Source organism: Hyposmocoma kahamanoa, unplaced genomic scaffold (assembly GCF_003589595.1).
Source record: "Hyposmocoma kahamanoa isolate Upper Pololo Valley unplaced genomic scaffold, ASM358959v1 63, whole genome shotgun sequence".
NCBI lineage: Eukaryota > Metazoa > Arthropoda > Insecta > Lepidoptera > Cosmopterigidae > Hyposmocoma > Hyposmocoma kahamanoa.
The window spans coordinates 4,877,212-4,889,226 of NW_020653851.1; the positions used below are offsets into that span (position 1 = coordinate 4,877,212).

Genomic DNA, 12,015 nt, shown 5'->3' on the forward strand with positions numbered 1-12,015 from the left:
CATAACTCAAATAATTCGCGTTGTTGTACATTGTTAGTTCTAGCCCTGATTGAAACTCAAGTCATTCATAGTGCGAAAACGGCCATAATTGCGGATTTCTTGCTTTGAGAATAATCTCCTCTTTACCAGAGCCTTGAAAGTATTCAAAAAACAAATACTATTTACATCCGGAGAAATGGTTTCATGTCCAACGTATATATACGTACGTATGCCAATCGCCTTAACTTAAGAATATTCAACATCGAATATCACGCGTTGCTCATCCTCATTCTTTTTAACTGCCTCCGTGGCCGAACGATTACCATGCCGGACTGCCACGCACAGATCCCAGGTTCGATTCCCGGGCCGGGAGAAATATTTGTATGGCCTACATTTATTTCTCTCTTGAGTTTGGGTGTGATTTGTGGTTGTCTATGTGTGTCTCCATGGCACCCGCGACACATGGTTTCCCTAGTGCGGAGCTATGTTTAGTGTGTGCGTTATTATTATTTTTATTATCATCATCATTCTGCCAAGACATCTGACCTCAAATCTGTTTTTTCCCACAAAGCTAAAATGTAACATAAAAATTAACCATAACCCTCCATTGTTCCAGGTTATGTGTGCGTATCGTTAGATAAGCACTGCTGTGATAGAATCGTGGATCCAACAGTGTGGAATGGTTCCGGTGTGTTGGCGGTTTATTGATGTAAGTCTAAGCCTTTTTTTCACAACTGTTACTAAGTGCTCATAAAATCTATAAAAAAATAGTAGCAATCTCAGTTGTCAATGACAAATCAATAAATAATATTAGTAGCTCGGTTACTATACATTGTACTACAAAATAATCAGACAAGATGTTGAAGTAACTAAGCACTTTTATCTTGGTGTCCTTCACAATTTGACAGAAAGATAAAGTATTTATTTGGTTTAATTTTCTTGTAAGAAATATGAATTAAGACTTAACTACTAACCATTAAGATACAAAATATTCTAGACTGCATATCCTCGCCTTAGAGTGAAAACCTCGCATACATACGCGTGTTCACATTTCTCGTTTTTACTGATTTTTGTTGTAGAAAAAGATAAAAACTTTGCTCTTCTTCTTCTTCTTCTTCTTATTATTAAAGTAATATAGTATCTGGAAGAGGTATAATTTAACAAATTAATATGCTAACTACAAATGTTATTGCGTTTACTACATTTTACACCACATTTTTACTTTCGACCTGAAAAATTACATAGAAATCACATACAAGGTATTCACTTTAAGACGACGATATTGCGGGTTGGGCAGGCATAACAAACCGACACTGGTATTCTGCGACGATCAATGAAGAGAGTGGAAATCAATAATATAAAACATCTAACACAAATATCAATTATCCTGTACTAAATAAGTTTTTCTTGGATATAAATAATTATTTAACTGAAACTACAATTTCCAGCAGTTTATTCCACGCCTCTACCACATTGTTGCTCGATAAGTAAACACTCTGCCACGTCATGATGATGAATTCACTGCAGTAATTAACTAATTGAATAATTTGCCTCTTTTGATCTAGCATAAAAAACTGCTTATTCGTATTTTCGTAATGGAAATATAGATTTCAAAAGGCGAAGTATGCATTCGACATAATATATAAATAGGTTAGAAATTCACATAGAATGTCATAATTTCTCTCAGAGCGATTTCATCACACAATCGTATACAAGACATCGGACCATGCTGCTAATTGTCCCATAGTTTCCGAAGGATCAGTTTCAACAATAGCTCGCAACTTGTTATTATTCACTTTAACCCGTTCACGGGCAGTAATGGCGTATACCGTAAAGTTAAACATCAGAAATTTTTTTTATTATATCAAGTGACGGGACGAACAAGTCGTGCGCCTGACGGTAAGTTACACGCCTGTCCATAACAGTATCAGTGCCATTCAGATATTTAAATCACAACGATCTGAGGTGCACTGGCACTGCGCCCATCACCCTGAGACATAATAAGTTGACAAGTTCCATGTGCCTATAATTTCACCAGTACCATTACCCTTCAAAACCGAAACATGCTTTTGATCCTGTACAAATAGGCAAATGCGATTATTTACTGTAACCAACGCCTTGGGTTAAGACGTGAAAATTATCAACTGAAATGTTAGCACTATAGTCTAATGCTTGTTTTCGGGTATAACTACTACGAACACATAGACAAACAGTATATATCTCACGTGAAATTATAAGCACATGGGACGTCATGTGCTTGTAATTTACCACCCTTACCCTTCGAAGCCGGACACAGTAGTGCGGACATTACTGCTTGGCGGCAGAAATAGGTAAGGTTTCAGTATTTCCCTGGACGAACTCTTTTACAAGGAGCTATACTGCTACAAAAAGATAGCACAGAGTACCCAGATTCCTCTATATGGGTCTCCAAAAACCAACAACATACTTTAGAGTGCTATTTCCAAGTGCTTTTAGTGTAGTTGCCGCCTATTGCTTCTCCATCGAGAAATATCAACAATTTATTGACAAAATTTAATGATTTTTCCTTGGGAATTTTATATTGATAAGCACTGCGGCACAAACAATAATTGTGACATTTTTGTGTGCGGTACTTTTTAAGTACTGTCCATGAACGGGTTAAGTTCTGATCAATCACTAGGCTCATTTATCGGGTAAAAATTTCCACTGCGTGGTCAGGTAAATTAGATACGCAGTGCGTTCGATAGTTGGACTCATTCCGTACACGTCGGTAATGTTGCCAAATTTTTACACTGCACTAGTGTCACACCGGAACTCACACTCAAAAATTTCATCAATTATAGCAGTGTCCATGTTACATTTTATAGCACGCAAAATTAACCATATTAATTTTCCAAAAATTTCAAATTCACAAACATTAAGATTTTATTTCGAAATAATTTTGTAATCTGAATCTAAACACTAAATGACTTAATAAAATACTTTATTTTATTTGAAACCCCCCGAACTTCATTAATACAGTCGTGATTAATAATGGTCTTCCAATAATTAATTCTTGATGAATCGTCGGATTTCGCAATTCTAACTTATTAACCTTAAACGTACTTCGTGCCATACTGTCTCCTATAAATGCTTAATCAATTCAAAAATCTTGATTTCATAGGTAAGCAAATTACGCTTGAAATTGTCATATTGATTAAATTCTACTGCTCATTCGTAAGGCATATTCCTCTGAGAAGAATGAGCAAGAAACTTTGGGGATTGCTCTTTGTAAATAAACGTTTGTACCCATTTATCATTTAGAGTATATATTTGTGGTTAATGTATTTCTCATGAAGATTATTCAAACATAGATCTCCACTATTTGCTAGAATTAAACGGGTCGCTACAACGGATTTGTCTTCCAATTACGCAGAAGCTGTATTTGTAACCTTTAGTATAAAAATCGATTTTTTTTCTACCTTCTAGTATGTACAGTCAAGAGGACATCAAGCATGATATTGTGTACTTTGGGCCGTTTTTATCGTAAACGGCACAGGTTTGAATTTAAATCTTGAGCAACTGACCCTCTAGAACAATTGCTAATTTACTGTTAAAACTTAGGGCAGCGAATTGGCCTCTTCCAGACGACATAACGGTGATTCCTTGAGCTTTCTCCACTCATTTCTGTCTTTTACAATTCGTTAATCAAATTTAATAATCTGTCTTTCGGCACATACAACTGACCCAACTAGTAAATAAAATTACCATCAAACATTCATCAAGCAAGACCCTTTCAAATGCTCACCCTAACTATGGCTAATTTTCTGGTAAAAAATTATGTAATAAAGGATATCCTTCCCCGGATATTGACAGTAATTGACCTTACCATGTTTGTAATCTGTATTCACATGGCGACGCGTGTCTACCCGTGTTTGCGTTTTACACCTACCTGTCTTTGAATCTCAAGTACAAGATTGCTGTCGAGTTAAACTTCCATTGATAAATGTTTAACGATGCTCATGATATGTTTTTATTTGTTGGAGAAAGTAACGCTTTGGTTACAAAGACGAGAAACTTCAGTCTACCATCTGTAAAACGTTAATATTCACCGTAAAGAGATTCCCAGTTATAAACGCGTCAAACGCGACGAAGCAGCGAGTTGAAGATAAGTTTAATGAGTCATTACAATGCATTACACTATCAAAATAAAACCAGATTCAGCATGATTTTACTGAACCAGTTAAATTTAATGAACGTTTGTGCAATTTTATGTTTATGTCTTCTAAAAGTTTGTGCCAGAAAAAGTATACCTATGTTTTCTATTGTTATGTTAACTGAGTTTTTTTTTGTCACTCTTCAAATTTTAACAACTTAAGTTTGTCTGTAAGAAAGCAGGGAAAAATGAAAACGTATGGTTGTTAATCGTACACCAGACGAACTTACGGCTTCTTGCGAGAAAACAAAAAACGAAACTCGGATACAAAACTAACGGGAATGTTTGATAAGTTTCTCAGGAACGGGATCGTAAAGCTTCGCTAACATTGTAGGCGGGTAGACAACTCATGTACGTATTGCCTATTTTTGATACATGCTGACGCAATAATATATTTCGAATTATTTAGAAGTAAGGATTTCCAGTATTACCATACGCTTGAGCCATTCATTTCCGGCCCGTGCATTAGGTTAAAAATTGACACGGAGATGCCTCCGTGATCAATGACGAGAACAACTTTTAAAGTGGTCTACTCAGCAGGTAGTTCCTGTGGTTAGCCCTAGCTCATTATCCCTTAAAGTTGTTGGTCAAATTAGTCCAACATACATTTCGCTGTCATTTGAACCGGTAATTAGACGCCCAACACTTGATAGCAAAAGAATTCCAAACCCGATGCCAGTCCTTTACCAGACTTGACATTCTTGACGTATTAAGATAGTCGTCTTTAAAAGTTCCGAAGCTAATGAAGTGACGAGATATCGAATGACAACGCTGTCATTTTGTATTTCACTGGGACTTTCTACAGTTTATTTTTCATTAGACACGAATGTCGCGGTTGCTTTCGGTAAGTAGGACAAACGTGTTCGCGGTTTGTCTTTGTTTTTCTTTGTTTATGTCACACTTGTCAATAGCAAGGATTGTTTTTGCTCTTATTTCAATCCAAAACTGATGTTATGATCAGACTGACTATCCAATAAATACGAGACGTTATTTTGCACTACCCTAAAGTGTATTTAGTAGAGATGCAACGAATAGTGATTTGGCCGAATACCGAATACCGAATATTCGGCGGCGCTTTCAGCCGAATACCGAATATTCGGCCGCCGAATATTCGGCGGGTGATCCAGTATAATTGACGTCGACGCTAACAAGTTAGGACACGTTTTGATGCGGTACGTGTTAGTGTTTACAGTGAGAGACTATTCTCAGAAGCAGGTATTGTATATGAAGAAAAGCGCAATCGTCTCTTACCAACAAATGCCGAAAAACTTGTCTTTATTCACCACAATTTGCCTTTAATTAATTTTAAATATTAAAAATACTGATGTATTCTTGTTTTCGCAATTAATGATTGTTGGATAATTAAATGTTTCGATTAAATTGTTTTTTTTTATTCCCTTTTATAAGATATTTGCTACTTTTTAAGTATTCGGTATTCGGCCGAATACTACTTACTATTCGGCCGAATACCGAATACTGAAAAAACTGGCCGAATAGGCCGAATACCGAATAGTTGCCGAATATTCGTTGCATCTCTAGTATTTAGTCATAAAAATTTCGAACCGTCCTACATCCTTTAGGGTCAAATTAAAAAAAAATCTTAACCGAGAGACACCTATCAATTATTTGAAGAAGGTTATTTTACTTCTCAAGGCTTTCTCGCTCGAAAGCTACTGAAAACTATACTCTATAAACAATGATAATGTTATATGACAATGGAATACCGATGGCGCCGCAAGACTATCACATGCGTCTGAGGGGATCAAATTTACTAGCGACATGTTTATTTTACCATGACGTCACAGAGGGATGCCAACTCGAAATTGACTATGGCTTTGTAAATTAATTTTGAACTTGTATCAATTAAGTACTCAAAATATAACCTGTATTTCAAATACCTAAGAACCAAAGTGCTCTCCTGTCCTATTTTCCACTCTTCACATCCGGAAACAGTAGTTTTCAATCATCATGTCACATTTCATAACTTGGCCTCCTTTCCGAATTTAACTCAATATTTTACTATTGACTGATTGACAATTCCGACAGCTTCTCCGTGTTCCGTTTAAGCATATCCACTTTAACCTGGAATCCATAAATGGATCAAGTATCGTCTGACATATTGGTTCCTATAAATACACATTTGAAGTCCTGATAGCGTTCGGCTTACATAATCAATTGAGCTATCACTCTAGAGAATGTAGGATAGAGAAAGCCAATGTAGGTAGAGAGGTGCCAATTTGTCATTGGCTATCGATTAATGAGATTTACTGCTTGGTTTCTTGTTACTTGGGTATGTTAGTTACGGGTTAAGAAATAACGTTTTCATGCCTAAACCTCGACTGTTGCCGTAAATGGCAATGCTAAGAGGTAAAAAAAGGGTAAGAAGAGTAAACAGGCACTTTTACGTGAGAGTATACAACTCTGGTAAGACATTTTAACTTCATCAGTAGATTGTGAATAAACGTACTTACGTCAAGAGGTAAAATAAAAATAAAACGTTTGTGAATCGTGTTATAACCGAGGAAGTGTAGATTATGTGTAATCCTGTGTATATATCCACAAACAAACCTTACCAATTTCTACCGCCATGCAGTAATGCTCGCATTACTGCGTTCCGGTTTTGAATGTTAAGGGTACTGGGGAAATTACAGGCACATGGGACTTGTCAACTTATGTCACAGGTTGACGGTCGCAAGTGGCAGTGCCCTTTGAGCGGCACTGCAACTGTTATGGACAGACGTGACGCTTACAACCAGGCACAAGATTTTTTTGTGCCCTCACTAAGTATCATAAAAGAAAAAACAAAGGACGAATGAATGAAGTACAAATCAATTAAATAAAAAAACGACTACATTTCCTGTCGAAGACTGAATCTAAAAATAGTAATTTGTAGTATCAACCCTCGCTTTGTGTTACCGTTAACGCAATAAGCTTCAGGGGACGCGTACAATAAAGTTTATTGACCCTTACCACATGTTAGGGCGGTCATTTTGCGATTTATACTTTTTTCAATTCAATATATCGCACTGTTAATACAATAGTGTATTAAATAAAAAAGTGGACTTTCTCAGAATCGATGAAAAACGAATTACTCACTTCCCGCAAAAAACATTAAAATTTATGTATGTTATAGTTTATTAGACACCAATTTCTCAAATATATTTAAAAATAAAATGGAAAAACATAATTTCATATTTCTGAATAAGAATTATTTTAGCCAGAACTAGCTCACGTAAAGTGTGTCTTACTTTGAGTTAAGTGAATATCTTTTGATTATTCTTACAATATTCCAATGACGGTTTTTTTGACGTGTAAAGAATCAAATTTTACGTTCAGTAATGATAAATTATTAAATTTCACATATTTTGAGTTACAACACTATTGTAATAGCAGTGCGATATATACTGTTTGTCTGTGTTCGTAGTAGTTATACCCGAAAAAAAGCATTACACTATAGTGCTAACATTTCAGTTGATAATTTTCACGTCTTAATCCAAGGCGTCGGTTACAGTAAATAATCGCATTTGCCTATTTGTACAGGATCAAAAGCATGTTTCGGTTTTGAAGGGTAAGGGTACTGGTGAAATTACAGGCTTTTGAGACTTGAGAACTTATGTCTCAGGGTGACGGTCGCAGTGGCAGTGCTCCTCAGATCATTGCGATTTAAAGCTCTGAGTGGCACTGCAACTGTTATGAACAGGCGAGTAGCTTACCATCAGGTCCACGATTTGTTCTTCCCCTCACTTGATGTTATAAAAAAAAAGATTTAAAGTCGAACTCTTGCGATAAGGACGCGGAAGGCTTAAAGTCCAAAGTGTCGAGATCGATGTGCTCTTGATTGTACTTTTTCGGGTAATTGTCGAATGAATAACGGTTTTGAAAAAAATATTTTTCTACCTTTATTCTCGTGTTGTGTGAAAAAAAAACCAATTTTTATTAGGCGGAATACGACGGAACACGGAAGAATAGTGAATAGAATTTCTGTAAGAACCATTCGCGAGGCGTGAAAATTTTCCTTGGTAAAGCCGAAAGTTTCTGAAAAAACAAAAGACCACTTACTTTAACAATAATTTCTTTTCACGTTAAAAAGGCGATTTAAACACAACACTTTTTAGGACACAAGATACTGGTTCAATTCATTTCACAGGATAACTTATTCTACACATAAAATAACCATAGCTTTTAATAGTAATTTTACATTTTAACCCGCGATACGAAAGTCTGTAAACAAACACATGAATGCTAAGTGTTGTTATTTTAATTACCTACGAATTACCATGACCTTCTCCATACATTCGTTACGTAGTCCTATTAGAAAGAAACAAGTAAATATAGCATAATTATCGTTAAGATTTACAAAATAGAAATTAACCATATTTTGTATTAATTTGCTATTATAATAAAAATTTGCAACGAGTCTGACATTAAAACAAATTAAACTATAACGTGTTGGAATAAGGTTTAAATTTAAGTGTACGCTATTCGACAATAACTCGAATTGTTGCGGCTTCTCGGCCGCTGTTTCTTTATATGTTATAAAGTGGATTTTTGTGAATGTGTGCGTATATTTTGATGGGAGCGCGTAGATTTCATGAATGAAATAGAACTCGCCGATCCGCCGGCTTACCTCGTGCTGGTTGGTCGAGATGCATCGGGACAAGATATTACGCTTTACGCGTTTAATAGGTGATATTTTGTGTGATATAAATGTTTTTTTAAGTGTGGGTTATGCGCGGCGCAACTTGTAATAGGTATACGGGGAATTTTAGGCAAGCCGGTGGAAATCGAGTTATATGGACGCCTCGCCACTGATAAGAACTTGAAATATCGGCAAAACAAAAAGAACCCATACCGTGGTAAGAAACATATAATTAGTAATAATTATTTTTGTTGCTTGCAAACAAAATAATAATATAGAATGGAGTTCAAAGAGCGATCTCTTCCAGACAACCTTTGAGGAGTGCTAATCGGAGCCAGAGACATAGTGTGCCAATTTTACAAATAAAAATTAATTGTGTAAATAAAAAAATAAAAATAAAATAAAATAAAAAAGGCAATAATTTATCAAATAGTTAATAAATAGCGATATATTATACCTATGTAAATATATTATTTAATGTAAATATATTTTATATAACAATCACGTACAGAAAATAATTTTGGCCATCAGCGCAAAAGTGGTGAAACCTACATTTAATTTAATTTTTCAGCAATATTACTGTAAACGAGACTAAATTACATAAATTGTTTTATGTTTGGATGCTACTTTTATTTATATTTAATTACTAAAAAAAAAATTAAATTAAGGGTGGGTAATACCACTTTTGCGCTGATAACCTCAATTATGCTAATCATTTAAGAAGATAATAGAATTTTTGAGCCATGGAATCCGGGTCACTAAGGAACAGTAGAGTTTAAATGTGATTCTTTAATTAAAAAATAATGAGTTTGTAAGAAACTTTGACATTTTAATTCTTAAAACGTTTATTAACGTACGTAACGCATAAGCGTTCAGCGTAAGTAATATCAGTTGTCTAATACATAAGTCTGCATGTCACACACACAACTGATATTCTTACGATATATCAAATCGTACAATTTTTGTAAATAATAATAATATAATATATAATAACGCACACACTTAACATAGCCCCGCACTAGCGAAACCCTGTGTCGCGGGTGCCATGGACACACACATAGATAACCACAAATTACACCCAAACTCACGAGAGAAATAAATATAGGCCATAAAAATATTTCTCCCGGCCCGGGAATCGAACCTGGGACCTCTACGTGGCAGTCCGGCATGGTAACCGTTCGGCCACGGAGGCAGTTGACATTGAATACGTGCGGACAGCGATAAATAAAACGTGACTATTGTATATGTATTGTGTATTGACAGATTGTCGTGTCGACAATCTGTCGTCACGTTTTTATCGTGACTTTTTTTATCGTCTGACGACTGTCGTTCTAGCTGTTCCCACTGAGACGACAGTTTGTCGTTGTAACGATAAAAATCGTGAACGACATTAATCGTGTCGTGCTATATGTGAACAACTTCATTTAAATATACAAGCCACGACACTGTAAACAGTACGACAATCTGTCGTCACGACATAGTGGGAAGTGGTACTAGGTTTTTTTCTTTGCATTTTTTACGCTAATGGACTATAGTTGCTGTATATTCTGTAGCTACAAGTTCATTGTAATCCACTAAATGTTTTTGGGTAAATTATGAGAAATATTTCCCACAATTCTTATTGCGCTAAGAATCTTAATAGTACGCGGGAACTAGGACAGTGAAATTAATTCTGTCTCAAGAACTCACTATGTATTAAATATATTATGATATGCGGACAACTAGGGAGAGTTAATTACTTCTATGTATGAGATCTGTGAGATTGTTTGTTCATAGTTTTGAACATGAATAATAATCAGTGCACAGCGAGCTTATGTTTGTACAACCGACAGCACTGTACACTGCTAATTAAGTCCATTGTTTGCCAAAGCGTGGTATCTGTCATTTTGATAACTCTCCGTCAAGCAAACACGAATGCCTAGTTGCAGTAGAGCTCTTTGTGAACGAGTTCGTCCAGGAATGAATTGTTACTTTGCGTATTTCTGTCACCAAGCGGTCATGTTAGCATTACTGTGTTCCTGTTTTGAATGATAAAGGTGCTGGTGAAATTACAGGCACAGGCGACATCAACTTATGTCTCAAATCTTTGCGATTTAAAACTCTGAGTGGCATTGCAACTGCTATGGACAGGCGTGTCGCTTACTACCAGGCGCAAGACTTGTTCATCAAGTGATTTGGTATCATAAAAAAAAATGCTGAGAGTAAAGAACTGGAATTATCTGCCTATGGAATTGTTCCTCAATAAATACATAGGCTAGCATTGTCCCTGACCATCAGGTGAGATTGTGATCAAACGCTTCTCCCATAACTATTTAATGTAGTCCCTGCTGGCCCCACAACTAAGTACACCTCCACACCGACACGATTTCGTAAAACGGCACTAGTATTCAAATTCCAGCTACAAGTAACAATTTTACTAACATAAGTAGCTTTATATATAAACGTTTCGTCCATTGTATATTACAATAGAAATGTATTGTTATTCTTTTCAGTATTATTAAACAATCACGTTTTGACGAAAGCTTCGTTAGCCTCTTTAAGACGGCAAAGTTAAACATTTGGAGCTCATATACATCTGGAACTGTAGTAAAGTGATGTCTGTGAATAATGTGTGTCCCGTGTGTGTCCTGTTAGCCTGTTATTATTCATCCAATTGCGATAAAACTTCGTCGTGATTTGCTGTACCTACGATTCGCAAAAGGATTGAGAATTACATACTTTTAACTTCAAAAAAAGGAGGAGGGTCTCAATTCGATTGTACTTTTTTTTGTATGTATGTTACGCGATTACTCTGATTCCTGGTAATTTCTGAACCCATTTTGATGATTCTTGGTTTGTTGGAAAGAGGGTACCTCGGAAGTGGTCCCATTTAAATTTGAAGAAAATATTCCACCTGTAAAAGTGAGGGACGAATGACTTTTGAGGTTGGTGTTTTTAGTACTCTGTACTGAGATTATAAAATATCAGGTGGACCATTTGTTTCATCAAATGTGTCTCAGCAGAAAAAGTACTTATTTTTCATTATCCACTTAAAAAAGACAGGTTTTTCTCTCAGTGGCGTTGCAACGAGGTTCAACCAGTAATGTATAAAATATGTCCCTGCAACTCTGAGTCATCTGTTTGTATGAATAGAACAGTTATATTTCTACGTGTTTCAAAAACCTCTTTATATATATACTTTACATTACTGTCGTACTTGCAATTGTATAATGCGGAAATAAAT

The 12,015-nt window shown here is 35.7% G+C and overlaps 1 protein-coding gene across 2 annotated transcripts in view; it reads left to right on the plus strand.

The window, feature by feature from the left end:
- Positions 1 to 609: 609 nt before the first annotated feature.
- Positions 610 to 12,015, plus strand: part of LOC113229905 (ADP-ribosylation factor 6) — a 56,449-nt gene continuing 45,043 nt past the window's right edge. Inside the window, exon 1 of one of the 2 annotated variants that reach the window (XR_003310448.1) lies at positions 610 to 688. The gene's annotated coding sequence lies outside the window, so the exon portion shown is untranslated. The remainder of the gene's footprint in view (positions 689 to 12,015) is intronic. The other variant, XM_026463597.1, reaches the window with a different exon arrangement.